Below are 22,674 nucleotides of genomic sequence, written 5' to 3'. Positions count from 1 at the left end.
GTGTCATGGTGCTACTCATTCATTTTCAGCATGAATCCGTAACTGTGGGCTCTTATGACCTCAGTTTCTAAGTTTGCATTTTTATATCAGCGCTGCAACATATCAGTGCCTACTGTATAAATCCTTGTGAACATCTGCATTAAGTGCAAATGTTTTGCCATGCCTATCACGATTGCGAGCATTTCTGCGCGTGCACAGCGTTTGACAGATGCGGGCGGCTTTTTCTTATGGAAAACAAGTTTCCAAACACAGAGATAAGGTGCAATTTACCCTTATACAGAGCTAATTATCTAAATTCTATAGACACTGACAATGCTGGACCGTCACTGAACTAAATTCACACAGGGCATAAAAAGCTGTGAAATAACGAAAGCAGGCATGAATAAAGCATGATCTTGCTTCAGTGTATAATTAAACATTATATATAACTTGGGACTGTGTGACATTGTTCACATTTTTCACCGTAATATTTACTAGAAAAAGGTTTCCAAACTTCTTTTCTAATTGACAAATTCATCCAAATCAGAGAAGCATCCTTAAAGTGATAGTTCAGCCTTTAATTAATATTATATCATAATTTCTCCACCCTTTTTCCAAAATGGAAAATTCTCGCATCATTTGCTCACCCTCATGCCATCCCAGATGTGTTTTGTATCTTCTGCTTAACACAAAGACTTTTAGAAGAATATCTCAGCTCTGTTAGTTTATACTAGAATGCAAGTGAATGGGTACCAAAACTCTGAAGCTCAGAAAGCACATAAAGGCAGCATTAAAGGAATTAAAATGACACTGGTTCAATCTGTCTTCAGAAGGGATATGATAAGTGTGGGAGAGAAACAGATCAATATTTAAATCCATTTTACTAATAAATCTCCACTTTCACATTCTTCTTCGTGTTTTTAGTGATTCAATTCTTTATGCATATCGCCCCCTACTAGGCAGGGAGGAGAATTAAAAGTAAAAACAAAAGGACTTTATATATTATAAAGTTAAAGTTTCTCACCCACACCGATCATATTGCTTCTGAAAATCACTGGAGTCATATGAATTACTTTTATGTTGCCTCTATTTGATTTTTGGAGCTTCAAAGTTCTGGTCACCATTCACTTGCATTGTATGGACCAACAGAGCTGAGATATTCTTCTAAAAATCTTAACTTGTGTTCTGCAGAAGAAAGAAAGTCATACACATCTGGGATGGCATGAGGGTGAGAAAATTAGAGCATTTAAATTCTTTGGTTTATCTATCACATTAATTTGATGCATGGAAGAAAGAAGTCATATGGATTTGGAACAACATGGTGGTGAATGATGACAATTTCCATTATTTACAATAATATTAATAGTATTATTATCATTATTAATCATTCTGTAATGCATGTTAAATGTGTATCATGTACTGGAACATAGGAGAGTAAACACCCATTACGTTATATGTGAAAGTAACTAGTTCTCATTACTTGAGTATTCTTTTTATTGGATACTTTCTTACTCTTACTCGAGTAATTTTTAACATCATTACTTTTACTTCTACTTGAGTAAAGTTTTTGGCTACTCTACCCACCTCTACATACAAGTCAAGATTTAAAATTAGCAAACTAAGTAAGTGTTAGGGGCCAATGTTTAAACAAAAATAAATTGTATTAACTGTAAGATTAATGACTAAAATCTTAGAATTTACATTATTAATTAACTGCGGAAGTGCAAACAGATGCATTGTCTATTGTTATTTGGCTGATGAAGGCTGCAATTAATTTATTATCTACGTATTCCATTTTAAGAATGTAGTCCATCCTTTGACCAAGGTGATGCAGGCAGTGGTCAGTAAGGTGCACTGCAGTTTGACTGTAAGCTTGTGGCAGATTAATTTCTGGTGGAGTCCATTTTAAGTCCAAGTTTCAGGCAGTGTCCAGTGAAGTATCCCATGTCTGACGGTTGGTGCTGGCATCTGTTCATCCTCTGTGAAGTCCATCATAGTAGACTGAAGTGATATCTGGCTGGCACAGGCTGCAGTTAGTCATCATCACACAGCAACATGTAGTAGTTATAATAAAAATAATAAATGTTTATTTTATATAGCACCTTTCTGGGTACTCAAGGTCACTTTACATTTCAGAGAGACACAATGACAGAGATAACAAGGTTATACACATTTCACACAACAACATCAAATGGAGTAACAACTAAAGAAGAGATATGTTTTGAGTTGGGTTTTGAATACTTGTAGGGTCGTGAGGTTGCGAAGTGGAAGAGGAATGGAGTTCCATAATGAGGGTGCAGAGATACAGAAAGCCCTGCCACCGAAGGATGAAAGCTTGAACCGTGGTACCTTTAGTAGGCTGGAGTCCATGGACCTAAAGTGAGTGAGCTGGGGTGTAAGAATGAATGAGATTAGAAATGTATGGAGGAGCAAGACCATGTAACACTTTAAATGTGAGGAGGATTATCTTGTATTGAATGCGGTAGTGAACTGGCAGCCAATGTAGTCTTTGAAGAATAGGCGTGATATGAGAACATTTCTTTGAGTGAGTGAGGTCCTGAGCTACAGAGTTTTGGATGTATATTTATTGTCTTTTTAGGCAGGCCATAGAAAAGTGAATTGCAGTAATCAATTTGGGAAGTAATGAAAGTGTGAACTAGGGTCTCTGCGTCATTGAAATCTAATACATGACGAAGCTGAGCAATATGACAGAGATGGAAGAAAGCTGATTTAGTGAGTGAGGAAATGTGAGGAAGGAAGGAGAGAGAAGAATCAAAGATAATGCCTAGATTTTTAACAGAGGGTCAACTAGGACAGCAGCAATGTTGACAGGTTGCGAAGATTGGCGTGATGTGAGGCTTGATGGACCTATTAATAATAAAAAGAAATGATCAGTGTTAAGTGAGAGAAAGTTACCAGTCATCCAAGTATTCATATCTTCAAGACATGCTGATATGGAGTCAGCAGGAATAGAAGCAGTGGGTTTAAAACTAATGTAGAGCTGAGTATCATCAGCATAACAATGGAAATTGAAACCATGTTGGTGAATGATATAGCCAAACAGAAGCATGTAGATAATGAAGAGTAGTGGTCCGAGCACCGAACCCTGTGGGACCCCATGCATAACAGAAGCAGTAGTGGATTTGCACTGACAAAGTAAACCAGGAGAAGGCAGTGCCAGTAATACCGATAGCAGATAGACATGAGATAAAAGTACTGTGAGAGATGGTGTCAAACGCAGAGCTAAGGTCTAACAAAATCAGAATGCTGACATTGCCGTTATCAGCGGCTATGAGAAGGTCGTTTAAAACTCTAAGGAGAGTGGTTTCAGTATTGTGTCGAGGGTGGAAACCAGATTGAAAACATTCGAGAAGGTTATGTGAGGATAAATATGATTGCATTTGCGCTGTTACAACTTTGTCTAACAGCTTTGATAGAAATGGCAAATTAGAGATTGGACGGAAGTTATTCAAATCTGAGGGGTCTAGACCTGGCCTTTTTAGGACTGGGATGACAGCCGCAGTCTTTAGCTCCAGTGGAACCACACCAAAGTGCAGCAATTGGCAGATAAGGAGTGCGATGGGCCTAGAAATAGCAGACACACAGTTTCTTAGTAGGAAAGTACGAGCTGGATGACAGGATGACGAGTTCGATTTCTTGACAAGTTCGATTTCTTAATTAACTCAGAAATAGCAGCAGGGGTGGTCAAGCGGTAGTTGGAGTCGGACATCAGGCAAGACCGGAGTCGGACATCATGCAGGACCGGAGCTGGATCTGGCAGGCTCTGGATCTGGCAGGCTCCTTTTGTGGATTTTGATATTCTAGGTATTATTATCATTATTAACTTGGAGAATTGTGAAATTGTGTCGGGTTTCGAGGAAATATAAAGTTGGGTATTATCTGCATAACAGTGAAAACTAATTCCATGGTTCCTGATAATGTCACCCAGAGGAGGCATATATAAGGAGAAAAGAAGAGGCCCTAAAACTGATCCAATTGGTAGCGGTCGGATAAATAGGACCTAAACCAAGCTAATGCCTGTCCACAAATACCAACATAATTTTCAAGCCTATCCAAGAGAATTTCATGATCTATGGTGTCGAAGGCAGCACTAAGATCTAAAAGCACTAGAAGAGAAATGCAGCCACGATCAGATGATAAGTGCAAGTCATTTGTAACTCTGATAAGTGCAGTCTCTGTACTATGATGGTGCCTAAATCCTGACTAAAATTCTTCATATATACCTTTGTTTTGTAAAAATGAACATAGTTGGGAGAACACTACCTTTTCAAGTATTTTCGACATACGTAAATGGGAGATTTGAGATTGGTCTATAATTAGCCAACTCTCCAGGATCAAGCTGTGGTTTCTTGACAAGCGGTTTAATAACTGCTATCTTAAATTTTCTTGGGACATGCCCTACAGATAATGAGGAGTTAATAATATTAAGAAGAGGTTCTGAAATTATAGGAAACACTTCTTTTAATAGCTTGGTCAGTATTGAATCTAACATACATGTTGTTGATTTTGACGTTTTGATAAGTTTGTTTATCTCTTCCTGTCCTATGACAGCAAAGGATTGAAGTTGCTCTTGGGGAATAATATGAGACACTATCTGCAGAGGTGCTATTGCAGATGGTTGCATAATTCCAATTTTGTTTCTGATGATTTACATTTTATCAGTTAATAAATTCATAAAGTCATTACTACTGTGCTGCGATGGAATATCTGATTCATTCTAAGATTTTTCCTTACCAATTTATCCACAGTACTAAAAAAAACACCTAGGATTATTATGGTTATTTTCTATGAGTTTGTAAAAATATGCAGACCTGGCAGCTTTTAGAGCCTTTCTGTAGCTAGAGACAATATCATTCCATGCACCACGAAAGACCTCTAAATTTGTACTCTATCACTTACGTTCCATTTTTCGAGCTGCTCCCTTGAGAACATGAGTGTGATCATTGTACCATGGTGCAGGGCTTTTCTCTTTAATTTTCTTTAATCGAAGCGGGACGACACTATAAAGAGTGCTAGAGAAGACTGTATCTATATTTTCTGTGATTACATCAAGTTCTTCTAGATTTTTTGGTTTACTGAGTATTTTAGACAAATCTGGAAGGTTATTAGTGAAGCTATCTTTAGTTTTCAAAAGAATAGTTCTACCCGATCGATAATGTACCATAGATTCAGTGACCTTTGCTTAGTGCAGCATACAAGAGATGAGGTAATGATCTGAGACGTTTTCGCTCTGCGGCAGAATTGCTATATTATTGACATCAATTCCATATGACAGAATTAAATCTAGCGTATGATTATGGCGATGAGTTGATCCTGTCACATTTAGTATGACCCCAACAGAGTTGAGAATATCGATAAATGCTAATCCCAGAGTATAATTTTCTTTATCTATGTGAATGTTGAAGTCACCAACGATTAAAGCTCTATCCGCAGTAACTACTAGATCTGACAGAAAATCAGCAAATTCTCTAAGGAAATCAGAATATGACCCTGGTGGTATATACACTGTAGCAAGAACAAAAGAGATTTTTTTATTTACTGTATATCTGACGATGTCACATTATGCATTATCAGTTCAAAAGAATTTAACTTATATCTTGACCTCTGAGTAACACCAAAACATCACTGTAAATTGTAGCAACACCTCCTCCTCGACCTTTCAGGCAAGGCTCATGTTTATAATAATAACCTTGAGGAGTAGACTCATTTAAACGAATATATTTATCCTGTTTAAGCCATGTTTCAGTCAAACAGAGCAAATCTAAACTATGATCTGTAATAATTTTATTTACAACCCGTGCTTTGGATGAAAGCAATATAATGTTTAGTAGCCCTACCTTTATATGATGTTTATCTTAAATTTTTGTAAATTTTCAAGTTTGATATCAATCAGATTTTTTCTAAATGACTTAGTGAGAGTTTGTGTTTGATAGTTCGGGGAGCAGACACAAGTCTCTATATGATATCTAGGTGATACAGTTTCCTTTATGTGATCTGTGTGATGACTCAACGCAGCTAGCAGATGTTCAGATTAGACAGTTTGTCTGCTTCCTGACTTGGGCCCCAGTTAGTCAAACACTATCACTATTAAGAAAATGAGCTAAATTAATAGAGAGGAGAGTGGCACCTTCCCTGGAGGGATAATTATAATTATAATTATTATGTAGTCCATCTCTCTTTAGCAGGTCCGGTCTACCCCAAAAAGTCATCCAATTGTCTATGAATCTTATGCTATTCTGCAGACACCACTCAGACATCCAGCCATTCAGCAACACATTAGTGATGCTACCATAAACTCTCGTCACCACGACGAGCAGGTAGGGGACCAGAGCATATTATAGTGTCTGACATCGTTTTTGCAGTTCACACACCTCTTTAACATTAGTGATCTCCGAGTGGCGAAGCTAGACATCGTTAGTGCCAACATGAATAACAATCTTAGACCATCTACATTATCTATCAAATCTATATAGCCAGCACTTGTACAAAAGAATCCTTACAATAGAATCACCTATAAGCAGGGCGTTTCCAACAGGCTTCTTAGTGGGTGCATCACTGAGTGGGTAGAATCTATTAGAAATCCTTACAGGAACAGGAGAGTGGTATCGCTTTGCCCTACCAGTATGTTGCTGATACGGCACCCAAACACCCTGCTGCAGGGGCTCTACAGCCGGAACCGTAGTGTGTGTGTTGCTCACTGTTCTACCCCGAAACAATATCTACAGGCTTCTCTTTTTCACTGACCTCCACTAGCATTCGGATGCGTGTCTCTAACTCATTAATCTTCTCTGTCAACCTGACTAATTCCTTACATTTATCACATGTAAATCCCTCTCTGCTGATGGATGAAGCTATCATAAACATGTGGAATGCAGTGCAAGTAGCAATAACGTGTGTTGATGCCATGACCTACCGCAATTGTTTGTTGTTGTGGTTCTTCTTGGGCAGCGTGGGTTTGAGATCGATGTGAATCTCTCACACAGTTGTTTGTTGTTATGTTGGTTCTTGACAAGCAATAATCCATGTAACACAGAGGAGAAAATGGGTGTGCACGCAGTTTAATCGTGATAAAAATAGAAAGCGGATGCATGCGGAAAAATGCACGCAGTTGAATCGCGATAAGAGAATATTGCTGGGAAAAAAGGATGCAAGCTGAAAAATGGCAGAGATTAAAGATTAAATGCTGAAAACAGAAAGATAAGCAATGCTAAAAATGCTAGCAGTCTACAAACACAGACTCAAGCTAGGCGCCAGCAGCAACAGGAACAGGAAAATGGTGGTCGGTCGCCTTCTCACTTGAGAGTTACTCAACATGGCGCAAATTTGTCCAATCTCTGGAATAGCTCATCAGAGATATGTATTTGTCATGACAACAGTATTTCAAGGAAAAAAATAACAATTTTTCCTGCTGTGACGCCGTTGAGATGCCTTCTAGCAAATGCTTTTAATGATCTACTTCAAAACACTAAGGGGTGTGGACAAATCTTCATGACTTGTCACTAAAGGACTTTTGGTGCTAATTGTGGATATATAGCTCTTGTTTTTGAACACATCTCTGGTGTATGTGATGTTGAACAATCATGGTGTTTGTTAGTTGACAATCACAGTGACAACAGAACTGATCTATTTCAGAAAATTGAACTGTTACACCCCTTATGTTTAAAATAATTACTAAAAAGAATAGTTGACCCAAAAATAAAAATTCTCTCATCATTTCCTCACCCTCATGCCATCCCAGATGTGCATGACTTTCTTTCTTCTGCAGAACACAAATGAAGATTTTTAGAAGAATATCTAAAAGAATATCTGCATACACAGTATGCAGTAATGAGTTGGCTAGTGTTCCATTCTGAATAACTGTTTAAAAAATGTAGTAGGCGGTATACAGTATATACTGCGCAGTATGCAGTATTCAGTAGGCTTGTGTTTCATTCCAAACAACTATTTTTAAAAAGTAATAGGCAGTACACAGTATATATTTCGCAGTGTGCAGTATTCAGTAAGCTAGTGTTCCATTCTGAACAACTAATTAAATAAAGTAGCAGATGGTATACAGTATAGACTGCGCAGTATGCAGTATTCAGTAGGCTAGTGTTTCATTCCGAACAACTATTTTTAAAAAGTAGTAGGCATTAGTAGGCAGTATGCAGTATATACTTCGCAGTGTGCAGTATTCAGTAGGCTAGTGTTCCATTCCGAACAACTATTTAAAAAAAGTAGTAGGCAGTATACAGTACATACTGTGCAGAATGCAGTATTCAGTAGTCTAGTGTCCCATTCTGTACAACTATTTTTTTAAAGTAGTGGGCAGTATACAGTACAGTATTTACTGCACAGTATGCAGTATTCAATAGGCTATTGTTCCATTCTGAACAACTATTTTTAAAAAGTAGTAGGCCATATACAATATATACTGCACAATATGCAGTAATAGTATTCTATATATACTGTAGTATTCTGTATATACTGTGCAGTATGCAGTAATCAGTAGGCTAGTATTCCATTCGCAACAACTATTTTTAAAAAGTAGTAGGCACAGTATATATATACTGTGCAGAGAGCAGTAATCAGCATGCTAGTATTCCATTTCCTAGTATCCAACACAGGCTTTCTCTTTCTCTCTCCTTTGACTGCAGAATGCACCGTGCTTGCACGTCAGCTAACCTTGACATCTGTCTCTCACACATTCACAGCATGGGATGAGCAGTCCACACACTTCCCCCCAGCTAGCTTTCTTCTCACGCATTCGAGAATGGGCACGGCAACTATACCGTCACTCCTCTTACGAATAGTGGGGTGTCATGCTTTTGCATAATGCAAGGTCACTCAGATCTCTCTAATGCTGATGCTCTTCATGATCCATGTCATCAAAGAACGCAGACTCATTATCAACAACCCCTCCGTCCATCAGTCATCTCACATGAGTCAGACGAGATCAGACGCCGCTGTCAAAGTTCGTCAAAATCTCCTGCGTCATGTAGATTCTCGCACGTTAACGAGGAGAAGACAGGAACTACCCCTCAAGACACATTTCATGTCAGAACTCAAAAACTAACAGTTTTTTTTATAAGAGGCTGTGTTTAGGTCTTTCTGCAGATGCAGCGCTGACAGATTAGATTAAAACAGTCATCAGATAATATTACACCCTCTTGTTAACACACATGACAGACACAAGACATCTAATCAGTCATTAATGTTGTCCTAGTCTCATGTTTCCAGGCTTTTGCTATCAACATAAAGTCTGGTCTACTTTGCAAGAACCACCCACTGAGATGGTTGAGGCCTGAGGTGTGATAGACAAGGAAAGTGACCAACCACAGTTTGTTTTAAACATGACATATGTAAAGGGTCATGACATGAGGAATCAAATTGTCCTTGATCTTTTGACATATAAGAGGTCATTGTACTATAAAAACATACTGTAAGTTTCAGAACTCAAAACTTCCTCCTTACTGCAAAAAGATAATTTGTTGAAAACAAGCTGCCAAAGCGAGTCGTTCTCTACTTCCTCCACATTGTGATGTCACACAGTGGTAGACATTTGCATTTGACCACCTCCACAACAACACATCAAATCCGAATTTACCTTATCACTTCTGTAGCCTGACCAGCAGAGGTGAGCAGTAAGATGGCAAGGAGAGAGCAGATCAACCAAGAGCAGAGAGCCAATTATAACAGTGGGCATTTACTGTCAAGTCTTAAAGGAGAAGCAGCACCAAAATGAGCGTTTCTGACATGCGGTCAGAACGAGGGTGGAAAATGATCATATTTTACAAATAAACGACTGTTTTTGTGCAAAACAGCCTCAAGGCACATATTAAAATACTAAAAAAGGCATGTCATGACCCCTTTAAATGTTGGGTAAATCTGAAATTCGAAATTCAAAACACAATATACAGTTCTTATTTGCTTCCAAGTGTCTAAAAAAAAAAATATATATATTGACACATCATCCTCTAGTTCTGCTAAAGCACTGTATCGAAACCCAACAAAAGCTGTTGCACTGAGAATGTATATTTGCTGAGATTCCTTCTGCCTACCAACAGCTACTTCAGAACTGTGAGCCGTGGACTTAATTAGCTCATTAAGGGAGGCAGTGGAAATGCTGCCCTGTTTTCAGCATTACTCAATGTCATGAGAGCAGTAGAGAGGGGAGGTCAGTGAAGAGAGTGACATATGCTGTTGACATGAGTAATGTTTGTTTAACCAAGTGACATTCAGCCAGTGGAAGGCCCTTGTTATTCCTTATCAAATCCACTCCTGAAATGAACCAAACACCCCGTTCGCCTCAACAAATCTATTGTAATTTTGACTATGGAAAAGACATCAGTTAAAGAAATAGTGGATACAAAAATGAAAAGTTGTTGTTATTAACACATACTCATGTTGCTCCAAAAACATTTTTGGTCCCACTTTATATTAGGTGTCTTTAACTACTATGTACTTAAAGGGTTAGTTCACCCAAAAATGAAAATCCTCTCATGATTTACTACCTTTAAGCCATTCCAGATGTGTATGACTTTCCTTCTTCAGCAGAACCGAAGTGAAGATTTTTATATGTACATTTCAGCTCTTTTTGTTCATACAATGCAAGATAATGGGTGCCATTAGACTGCTGGCTATTTGACGGTCCAAAAGACACATTTAGGCAGAATAAAAGTAATCCAGTCGATCAATGAATGTCTTCTGAAGCAAATCGATAGGTTTGTGTAAAAAAATAAATAGAGGATTAAAACTTTATTAACTTTAAAAAATTGCTTCCTGCCAGTGGTGGAAGCAACGATTTAAAGTTAAAAATATTTTAATTATGGATTTGTTTCTTACACCAACCAATCGGTTTGCTTCAGAAGACATTCATTGATCGACTAGAGTCATGTGGATTACTTTTATGCTGCCTAAATATGCCTTTTGGAATGTCAAATAGCCAGCAGCCTAATGGCACCCATTATCTTGCATTATATGGACAAAAAGAGCAGAAATGTGCTCATAAAAATCTTCACTTCTGTTCTGCTGAAGAAGGAAAGTTGAACACATCTGGGATGGCTTAAAGGTGAGTCAGTCATGAGAGAATTTTCATTTTTGTGTGAACTATTCCTTTAAGCATTTGATACAATGTAATTATTATGTACATACGTGTTGTTGCATTGTACTTACATTTAAAGTACCTGCATTTAATTACATTTGTAGTACCTCTAACCATAAACCTAACCCAACCCTTACCCATAACCTAACTCTAACCCCTAACCCCTAACCCCAATCTTAACCCTACCCCTACTCCTAAACCTATCCGTACCTCAACTTCAGTAGCAGCAAATGTGAATCTTGAGATAATTTTGCAGAACAACATGTAGTTACACAGTAAATACATTGTATTGTATGTATTTTAATGTTAGTACATAGTAGTTAAAGACACCTAATAGAAAGTGGGACCACATTTTCTTTTATGTTTGCAGTAGAACACAAAATTTTAAAGAATTGTTATGAATATTAAGTTCACACTATGTTTTAGTTTGAAAACACATCTATTTTGGTATGTTTACGTCTCTCATCCACACTGGAACTGTGTTTTCCTCCACCAAAAATGGAGACTTTCGAAAAAGCTCACCATAACTGCATACTTTGGAAAATAATGACATTAGGAAACTATCAAATAAATGTAAGGAGTTTTCAAACTTAACAATGAGTGTGGCCTTAGTGAACATGTCTGTAAAGCTCCAAAACCCCTATAAAACCACCATGAAAGTAGTCCATACGACTCATGCGCTTTGTGTGGGAAAGAGACTAAATTTATGTCATTGTTCACTGATAATCTTCCTCTCCACCGAAGCATACGTCTTGCCCACGTTTGCATCCAGATTTAAAAATGCCACATCAACATAATCAACGGCATTGACGCACAATTGTTTAATTTAGGACTTAATACAGGCTACACGCGAACTTTACTGGATGGCTTCAGAACACTTGGTATATAGTGAACAAGTCATATGGACTACTCTTACGATACTTCAAAGGTGCTTTTATGGTGGTTTTATTTTTTTTATTTTTGAAGACTGAAAAACAGGATGACTATATAGTAAGCTTGTTGTTGAATGCAAAGAGCTGCGTAAAGATTCTTAAAAAACAAAAAACAAAACAACATATGAGTTTGGAACAACATGAGGGTGAGTAAATGACAACAGATTTCTATTTATTTTTTGCTTTACAATTTTTCCAGAGATTCAACCACCCTATTCCTCAGAGTAAATAAAAACATTCGATCTTTCTAATAGAAATTCATCTCCTTGGTCTATAAAATCAAACTGAAAAATGACTTTATTAACAAAACCCTTATCCAATGCCAGATTTCTCTAAAGATCTTGTTTTTCCTCTGTTGTTAGATGCAGTAAATGACATGTCTTTCTTTAAATGCCAGATTTGGGCTCAAGCTAAGGCAGACCGGGCATCCAAGCGAGACCTTCGCCTTTCCACTGTTCAAGCAGGGACGCACACTGCAGTTAAGCTGTCAGACCGCATGAGCACTAAGGTAAAGCTGCTCAGAATAGACACAGCAGGAAACAGCAGCTAAACACGCGACCACAAAGACAACTGCAGCACCTGTATTGACTCGTCCTCCTCCATACCTCAAACAACACCAGACAGTCCTTTGAAAATACAGCTTTTCACAGCACACACACAGACTGGCTCTCAGTATTTAACTAACAATAGGAGGAAGGTGTCAGCTTCTAAAGGCTAGGGTGGTGAACACATTTTTACAGACAAGAAAATAAAACCAGGTTTCAGGTTATCTCAGGCAGGCCTGAGTCATATAGTAGTGAACTAATCCTATTTCAATAAACAGTGTGCTTACTTTATTGTTTAATGGGACACCTAATATTAAATACAACTCAAATCCTGCATCATAATCAGGAAGTTGCCAAATACCGTCTGTGATATATCTTCTGGGTGTATTAGCCATGAATGAATGAACAATGTGAACCTGGAAGAAAACTGCTGCTGTTTTGGTTTTATCAGTGAACTGAATGCACTGATGCAACAGGACAATTAGAGCAAAAAATACACACATGTGCAGTGCTGTGGAATGGCTCAATTTCATTAAGAAGTTATGTCTAACGACTCGTAAAAAACAGAAATGGTGGTGCCATCTGTTTGGTAAAAAGCACGGGGAGAAAGAAATATTGAGAGAGAGTGAAAGACAGAACCTCATTATATTCTTCCAGCATGTATGGCAACATCCAACATTATAACCAAAGGTTTAACCACCAAAAAGTAGTCACGTCTTAAAAACATAAATAAATAAAAATATTTACTGTGGATAACCCCCTGGTCTGCTTGCCCTATGAGCTTCCATTAGTGTATTACTATAAAAGCGTTTTCTGTTTGTTTTAACACAATGATCGACATTAAGTTGTAAACACCCCAAATATTCCCGTTATATAACATATGAACATATCACTCTTTGTTCCCTATCTGTCATTCACTCGACGTTGTGTCGATGTAGTGACACTAGGGGACACAACGTCTCGTTCCCTCCATCAGGGAACGGAGGTTACGCAAGTAACCAGGACATTACCTATCTGTCACTCACTCGACGTTGTGTCGATGTAGTGACACTAGGGGTCACTCTTGGGAGCCCGAAACACCTCTGGTCTTTGATAAAAGGCCAATGAAAATTGGTGAGTGGTATTTGCATACCACTCCCCCGGACATACGGGTATAAAAGGAGCTGGTATGCAACCACTCATTCAGATTTTCTCTTCGGAGCCGAACGGTCGATGTTCACTGAGCTGACTGTTCATTCACCTCTGCTGGATCTGATGGTGCATTTCAGCGGCTTCTCCCTCCTCTGCACTGGTGCACTGCAGAGAACGCCCCTGGGTGCTTCGGCAGAAATAAAAGAGTATATTTCTCTAAAAGAGCGGCACACACGTAACGTCTTTTTAAAGATGCGTCTTTTTAAAAATGCCTTCCGTTTGTATGTTATTCCTGATTGCGGTCGTTATCTCTCAACTTCTGATGGTCACGATCGCTGTCTTTTGTGTCTGGGCGCGACCCATGCGAAGACAGCATTTGTGGATGAATCATGAACATGACCATGGCAACATTGCGGTCGCGGCTTGCCTTCGTTAGAAAGCAAGCCACCCCAGCGGCTCCCTGCCTCGGGCTATGAGGCACACAGTGGTCTGCCCGTCACGCACCGCCAGTTCACATAACACAGTTCAGATAGTTGTGGCGTTTTGTATAGGGACCCCTAGTGTCACTATATCAACAAAACATCGAATGAGTGACAGATAGGGAACGTCCTGGTTACTTGCGTAACCTCCGTTCCCTGATGGAGGGAACGAGACGTTGTACGCTGAACTACCCGCTGAAATGGCCGGGACCTTGACTCAGCTCCTCAGCACAAAACCTGAATGAGTGGTTGAATACCAGCTCCTTTTATACCCGTGTGTCTGGGGGAGTGGTTTGCAAATACCACTCGCCAATTTTCATTGACCTTTTATCAAAGACCAGAGGTGTTTCGGGCTCCCAAGAGTGACCCCTAGTGTCACTACATCGACACAACGTCGAGTGAGTGACAGATAGGGAACATCCTGGTTACTTGCATAACCTCCATTCCCTGATGGAGGGAACGAGACGTTGTGTCCCCTAGTGTCACTACATCGACACAACGTCTCATTCTCTCCATCAGGGAATGGAGGTTACGCAAGAAACCAGGACGTTTGTCTTGCTTTTCATTTAAAATGTTCTTTCTCATTTATCAAGTGGATGACATGTTGCAGTGGACAGCAGAGTTAATAAATATTTAAAATATATCATTTGTAATCCTGGTGGAGGGTTATGTTTTGAGTCTTTCATTCTTGGCCCGAAAAGCTTAGACAATGCAATTCTATACTAGCCTAAAAGTTTGGACTTTGATTCCCCTCCCCTGTTTTTCAAGAAACATAACTCTTACAGAAATATCCAAATAAATGTAGCTAACTTCAGGGTGTTCAAAAGCAAAAAAATAAATAAAAAGCAAAAAAATAAATAATCAAATCTATTAGATACACTTAAAAAACTCTCAGGGGTGTAACACCCTGCAGACGTCAGCAGCGCTGAAACGAAACCTTCGTTTTTGCCTTTGTTTGTTTGGTCTTTCATTCTTTCTTTCATCACTCTTTAATTTGTTTGGTCTTTTGTTTTTTCCTTGTACTTTCCTTCATTTGTTCTTTTCTCATTCTTTCTTTCGTTTGTTTGGTCATTTGTTTGTTCTTTCCTCTTTCTTTTTTGTTGATTTATTCTTTCTTTCCTCAATCTTTTTCATTTGTTTGTTCTTTTATTCTTTCCTCATTCTTTTGATTTGTTCTTTTGTTGTTTATTCTTTTGTTTGTTCTTTCATTCTTCTTTCTTTCTTTCTTTTGTTTGTTCTTTCTTTCCTCTTTATTTTGTTTGTTCTTTTGTTTATTTCACTATTTCCTCATTTTCGATTTTTTTTTTTTTTTTTGCTTTGGTTTATTTTGTCTTTCCTTCTTTCTTCCATTACTCTTTCATTTGTTTTGTTTTTTGTTCTTTCCTCTTTCGTTTGTTATTTTCTCGTTCTTTCTTTCGTTTATTTGGTCTTTTGTTCGTTCTTTCCTCTTTCTTTTTTTTGCTCATTTATCCTTTCTTCCCTCTATCTTTTTTCACTTGTTTGGTCTTTCGTTTTTCTTTTGTTTGTTTGTTCTTTCTTTCTTTTCTCATTCTTTAGTTTTTTGTTCTTTTGTTTGTTCTTTCATTATTTCTTCTTTCATTCTTTCCTTTCTTTTTTCATTTTTTTCATTTGTTCTTTCATGTGTTTGGTTTTTTGTTTTTTCTTGTGTTTGTTCTCTTTTTCATTTATTTGTTTTTTCATTCTTTCCTCGTTCGATTTCTTTTGATTTCTTTTATTATTTTCCTCATTCTCTTTTTTCTTCAATTCTTTCTTCATTTTTTCATTTGTTTGTTCTTTTAATTTTTTTCTTTCCACATTCTTTATTCATCTGTTTGTTCTTTGTCCATTTCTTTCTTTTGTTTGTTTGTTCTTTCATTCTTTCCTCATTCTTTATTTAATTTGTTTGTTCTTTCCTTTGTTTGTTATTTAATTATTTATTTCATTTGTTAGTTCTTTCGTCTTTCATTTGTTGTTTTTTTCACCTGTTCAAGTTTTTTTTTCCCTTGTTTTTTTATTTGTTTGGTCTTTCATTCTTTCTTTTGTTTGTTTGTTCTTTCATTCTTTCCTCATTCTTTTGTTTGTTTTTTGTTTGTTCTTTCATCTTTATTTTGATTGTTTGTTCTTTTTTCCTTGTTCTTTTGTCCATTGTTTTGGTCTATCTTTCTTTATTTTCTTCTTTTATTTGTTCTTTTTTCATTTATTCTTTCTTTCCTAATTTTTAATGTGTTTGGTCTTTCGTTCTTTCTTGTGTTTGTTCTTTTTTATCATTTGTGCTTACTTTTCTTCATTCTCTTTCATTTGTATTCTTTCATTCTTTCCTCAGTCTCTTTCAGTTTATTTATTTAATTCTTTCCTCATTCTCTTTTGTTTGTTTGTTTTTTCTTTCCTCGTTATTTCTTTTATTTGTTGATTCATTCATGATCTTTTTTATTTCTTTCTTAGTTCAGTCAGTCAGATGTCGGCCTTTAAGGCTGGGTAAGGTGTAAAAAAGTTAACCAGTGTGAGGTACAATATCACACTTTCATAGCACCCATCAAAACAGCCAATCACACACACGCACGCACGCATGCACACCTACAGCAACAACACTGGACTGTTCTATGGGTGTGCTGTGCACATGTAAGGCAGTGTGAATGAATAAATGTGTGCTAAATTGTGTGTGTGTGGCTATGTATGTAAACAGAGGAGGTAAGTGGCTGGTGTTGTGTGTCTGGTGGGGAGAATGGATGTCACTGTGATTTATCTGAACGGAATGACACATCTCTGTGAGGGTTGACCCTGCTGTGATGTGCTCTACTAATTAAAGACAGCACTGGGTCCCTGTGGACACACACACACACACACACACACACACACACAGCTAACATGATACATGTGAAGCTGGGCTCATCAAGGTTAAAATTAGAGCTAGGTGCTAAAAAAACACAGTACAGTTTCTAACTTAAGTTATTAAATTAACACAGCCTTCTGTAAACACAGACAGAGTCTAGTTGCTCCCGGCTTTATGTTGGTTTCGCCATCATTAATACGGTCCATAATCTTGAGAAAGAGTATAAACCTTCTTTTGTGTTTACTTAAAGGAATAATCCACCCAAAAATGAAAATTTGCTGATAATTTACTCACCCTCAGGCCATCCAAGATGTATCTGAGTTTCTGTCTTCATCAAAACAGAATTTAAGATTTTTAGGATTTCATTTCAGGCCTCCTCTTTTAAACAATGCAAGTGAATATACTGTTGTGGATGACACTAGGGGTCACTCTTGGGAGCCCCAAACACCTCTGCTTTTTGGGAATTGGCGAGTGGAATTTGCATGCCACTTCCCCGGACATACGAGTATAAAAGGAGCTGGTATGCAACCACTCATTCAGGTTTTGTGCTGAGGAGCCGAGACCAGGTCCCAGCCATTTCAGTGGGTAGTTCAGCTTTGTGGCAAGAGGGACACAATGTCTCATTCCCCCCATCAGGGAACAGAGGTTACGAAAGTAACCATGACGTTCCCTATCTGTCTCTCACTCGACATTGTGTCGATATAGTGACACTAGGGGTCCCTATACAAAACGCCACAACTATCTGAACTGTGTTATGTGAACTGGCTGTGCATGATGGGCAGACCGCTGTGTGCCTCATAGCCAGCACACCAGGCTGTCATGTAACCTCCCCCAACGCTCTTACGAGCGTCGAACGGTCCTTCAGGAACAAGTCGATTGCCCAACAATAGGGACAGGCTAGCCCAGCAGAAGCCACTTTTCCTCTTTTTTCACCCCAAAAATAGTGGAATTTGTTAACCGACTGGGAGCCATAAGTGTCTACGTCGGGGGTGGGGGGTGTCCCTCCCAAGAGGAAGACACTGCGGAGACCACACCCCACCCAAAAGGGGGGGGGTATTTTGAGTGGAATACGTCACATGGTCTTACCAAGTCTTGTCGGAAGTATGTCATGTGGAGAGGTCCCATGGTAGGTCCTATCCGAAGGGGGAGGAGTTTCTACAAAGCATGGTACCCACGCAGTTTACCGCCAGGGGAACGATTTTGCAGAAGATATCACATGGGGTCGCCTTTGGGGAACCAGCACATGTGGAGCACTTACCTCAGTACAGGGCCTCATTAGCGTACGTACTGGGCTGGCAGCGAGTTTCTCCGCAAACTCAATGCCCAAGGGCTAAGGAGGAAAGTCATCCAGGGATCACAGTCTGTGAACATGACTGGGAGTCAAGAGCACATATCTTCACCTCAAAGGAGGGGAAAGGTGCTATGCGCAAGTGGTACACCCTGCCAGCTGTATCGGAACTTACCTGCTCGTGCCTGCCAATACACAGGACGAGACCGGCTCAACCCAGAGATTGTAGAACCTCGCAAAAGTGTTGGGTGCTGCCCAGCCCGCTGCTCTGCAGATGTCTGCCAAAGAGGCGCCACTGTCCAGGGCCCAGGAGGCCGCCACACTCCTGGTAGAGTGGGCTCGTAAACCCGCAGGGGGTGGCACATCCTGAGCCTGATATGCCATTGCGATGGCGTCAATGACCCAGTGGGCGATCCTCTGTTTGGAGACAGTGCTTCCTTTCCAATGTCCACCAAAGCAGACAAAGAGCTGCTCAGAGCTACTAAAGCTCTGCGTGCAATCCAAATACATGTGTAAAGCTCGCACCGAACACAGCAATGCCAAGGCTGGGTCTGCCTCCTCTTGGGGCAGCGTTTTCAGGTTCACCACCTGATCCCTAAAAGGGGTTGTGGGAACCTTGGACACATAGCTGGGCAACGCTCCGAGCCCAGGAACCAATCGTCGAGCCGCGAGGGTTCAGGGGAGAGTGGAGGGTTCAAAAGCATGTCCATCATTTCCGCGTCGGCCTGAGACTGGGCGACCATTCCCAAAGGAGGAAGCCCATCCGAAGCCTCTGTGTCCGACTGGATGAGCCCACTCTCCAATGCTGCGCTCGATAACTTATCATCTTCCCGGGCTCCAAACAAGAGGTCGAACTCACCCTGAAATGAGCCGGCGGTCTTGTCCGTGTGCCCGACCAGGGCAAGCGAGCATGCTGGGGAATGGGATGTCTGTGGGGGGATACCCGGCGGAGGTGGTCCCATTGATGTCCCCAAATCGCCTCCAGTACTAACCGACGTGGCCTCAAACCCATAGGTAGAAGGACCGGTGCGGGGAGCTGCTGGGGTGGCAACATTGCCATGGTCATGTTCTCGCAATGAGGACACGATCCATCCACGAGCGATGTCTCCGCGTGGGCAGCGCCCAGACACGTAAGACAGCAATCGTGGCCGTCAGAAGTGGAGAGATAATGACCGCAACCAGGAATAACACACAAACAGAAAGGCATCTTTAAAAAGACGTTCCGTGTGTGCCGCTCTTTTTGTGAATGAAAATATACTCTTTTAGAATATACTCTCTTTTTTCGCTCTGCTGAAGCGCCCAGGGGCGTTCTCTGCACTCCACAGGTGCAGAGGGGGTGAAGCCGCTGAAATGCGCCGTAAGTCCAGCAGTTTTGAGGTGCGTCTTTAGAGGGAATTGAATTCAGTGCACTGAATACAACTGCTCGGCTCCGAAGAGAAAATCTGAATGAGTGGTTGCATACCAGCTCCTTTTATACCCGTATGTCCGGGGAAGTGGCATGCAAATTCCACTCACCAATTCCCATTGGCCTTTTTTCAAAAAAGCAGAGGTGTTTGGGGCTCCCAAGAGTGACCCCTATTGTCACTATATCGACACAACGTCGAGTGAGTGACAGATAGGGAACAATACTTTTTACTACAAATATACTTTTTAACTATAAATGTTCACTTCCATACATCTCTGTGAAGCACGTTCAGGAGATGGATGCCGTAAGCTCATTGGTAAGGTCACGCGTCATGTGGAGGAGGCAGGAAGCGCATCATTGTTTACAAGAGAAACTTGCACAGACCACAGACCAAGCGCCGTTCACAAACCAAAACAGTCCAAAACAATTTCAAAACAATATAAAATAATAAAAAAATAATTTCCAAATAATAATAATTAAAAAAAAACCATTACTGCAGTAAATAACCATCCTTTATTTTGGAGCAATGACGTTGCGTTATCTACTTGTGCTTTTTCTTTAGCAGAAATATATAGGCTATATGACTGTCAGGAATTCAAGCCACACAAGTTGTAGTTAGTGAAACCAAGTGCGAGAGCGTTTACTGAGATTCACAGGATTTACAGGGTTTACACAGTGAGATCAATGGTACAGGTGATATCACAGAAGAGAAGCTTCACAAACTGAAGAAGAGGTAACAGGCGAAACAACAGGGTAAGCACTAAACAGATATCGACAAAGATCAAGAGCAAATACAGACAGGTGAATATACACTGCGAGTCCTTTGTGTGAGACTTGACAGTGAAGTGGCGTGAAGATGAGTTATTTACGCAGGCAGTGATGAGCGAGTGAATTGAGTGCAGGTGCGGTGAATTAGTAATCGGGTGATGAGGAGCGCAGTGCTGAGGGAGCTGCAGAGCCCGAGGGAGGCGTGACAATGACAAAGTTTTCACACATACCTGAGTTTGCTGTAAAAAACAGCACAACCGACCCTTTATTTCTTTCGATGGTCTGAAATCCTCAGGGGTCAAATGTTCAATGCACACCCTCCAATATTTGAGAGAATGTAGGGGTATACTGATATCCAGGTTCAGCAAGATAAGCCAGAGCTTCAATTGCTCATGATCATGTATAGGCAATCGATGAAAAGTTAATATTTTTCCTGGCGTGCATTTTCTTTGGTGTTTCTGAAGGTTGAAGCATCTAGGATACACACACCAAACGACCATTTTGAACAATACACTTATACAAATACAAATCTACAGCAAAGACAATTCAACTTTTGTACAGCGCTCTTTCTCTTGTAAACAATGACACGCTTCCTGGCTCCTCCTCCATGTGACGCGTGACCTTACCAACAAGCTTACATCATCCCTCTCATGAGCGTGCATCACAGAGATTTGTAGTTAAAAAGTATATAAGTATTGTTTTGTTTCTAAAAATAATCAATCGTTTGGGATCAGAAGAACTTTATTTGTCGACTGGAGTCGTGTGGATTATTTTGATGCACACTAAATATGCATTTTGGACCGTCAAAAAATGGAGTACATTTACTTGCATTGTTTGAAGGTGGAGGCCTGAAATGAAATCCTAAAAATCTTAAATTCTGTTTAGATGAAGATACATCTTGGATGGCCTGAAGGTGAGTAAATTATCAGCAAATTTTCATTTTTGGGTGAACTATTCCTTTAAGCCAGTTTATCTCTGCAAATGTAATTTTACATTCACACATAGTTCCACTATAAACAAGAGTGACAATTGCATTATATAATCTAAAAGACTCGTTTAAAGAGATTGTTCACCCCCCAAAAAAATGAACATTCTGACATCATTTACTCACTCTCATGCTGTTCCTTACCCCTATTTTGGGTCACATTTGTCATCTGTCTAAATGTAATCTGAGACACCAAATGAGCACTAGAATAAACTGTACTTAGAGGAAGGTAACAAATGGAATTCACTTTGATATAGAGAACAGTTCTTTATGACAGACAAATGGTCCTGTTATGTCATTGCATTTGTGCTATATGTGAAGGCAGATGCAGGAATCACTTACGGTAAATGAGCAATTGGCTTGAAAAGGTTGTGGCCTCATCAGGGTTAGGGTTAGAGACACTGAGGTCAAGTAAGGAGATACAGTATTCCATATTTCAGAACGCTACACTCAGCTTTTGTTATTAAAGTCTAGTTGACAGCAACATTCACAGGGCAGAGAGAGAAAAAAAGAGAGAGAGCGCCACACAGCAGGATGTCACTTCCTGACCTCTGTTTCTGGATGCCCATGTCATCTTTATACTTGACAGATGCTTTGCTGCCCCTGGAGATCCAATCTAAAAATAGACTGATCTTAGATCTGCTTGCAAACACACTCTTTATGTTAGTATGGTGCAAAACATGTGGATTTTAAGACACCATGCAAAAGCTTTTGTGTTTTATATATGTATTTTTTCATTGTTCAAATACATTCATCTATCTAATATATAGAAACACTAGTGGCACAGAAATTGCACTCTCCAGCTTTAATGCTTTGTGGCGGAAATCCCTAAAATATTGACTTAATTGCAAGTCTTATTGACTCAATGACATCTTAATGACATGTCTTAAAAACTGAATGTGAAATAACTAACTAACTTACAAACTAACTACCTAATCTTTCCAGCCTTTCCAGAATACAGAATACATGGTTTATCATCAATATGGCATTACTGACCAATCATGGGTGGATTTTGGGGAAAATTACAGCCGCATTGAGGATAATCCAGTGTGTGTTGCTAAAAAAAAAAACACCTCCTTTGAAACAGAAATTATGCATCTTTCAAATGATAGGCTAATTGTTGCTACAGGGAATAAATTCCCATTAGGATGTGATCAACTATTGCCAAAAGAAAGAATCAGAGTACACTGTAAAAAATTTCCGAAAATGTAACAGTAAAAGACTGTAA

General features: G+C 39.5%; 1 protein-coding gene across 2 annotated transcripts in view; it reads right to left on the bottom strand.

Annotated features, from left to right (window-relative positions):
* Window positions 1-22,674, bottom strand: part of LOC127433933 (CXADR-like membrane protein) — a 100,900-nt gene that overhangs the window by 70,804 nt on the left and 7,422 nt on the right. Inside the window, exons 2-4 of one of the 2 annotated variants that reach the window (XR_007895958.1) lie at window positions 20,692-20,935; window positions 6,914-7,004; window positions 1,570-2,367 (exon numbers count right to left, since the gene is read on the bottom strand). The exons of the other annotated variant lie outside the window; for it this stretch is intronic. The gene's annotated coding sequence lies outside the window, so the exon portion shown is untranslated. Of the gene's footprint in view, window positions 1-1,569; window positions 2,368-6,913; window positions 7,005-20,691; window positions 20,936-22,674 lie in introns of those variants that run through there. 2 annotated transcript variants of the gene reach the window in all.

This window comes from Myxocyprinus asiaticus, chromosome 43 (assembly GCF_019703515.2).
Source record: "Myxocyprinus asiaticus isolate MX2 ecotype Aquarium Trade chromosome 43, UBuf_Myxa_2, whole genome shotgun sequence".
NCBI classification, from domain to species: Eukaryota; Metazoa; Chordata; class Actinopteri; order Cypriniformes; family Catostomidae; genus Myxocyprinus; species Myxocyprinus asiaticus.
This window is presented reverse-complemented; position numbering and strand designations above follow the sequence as displayed.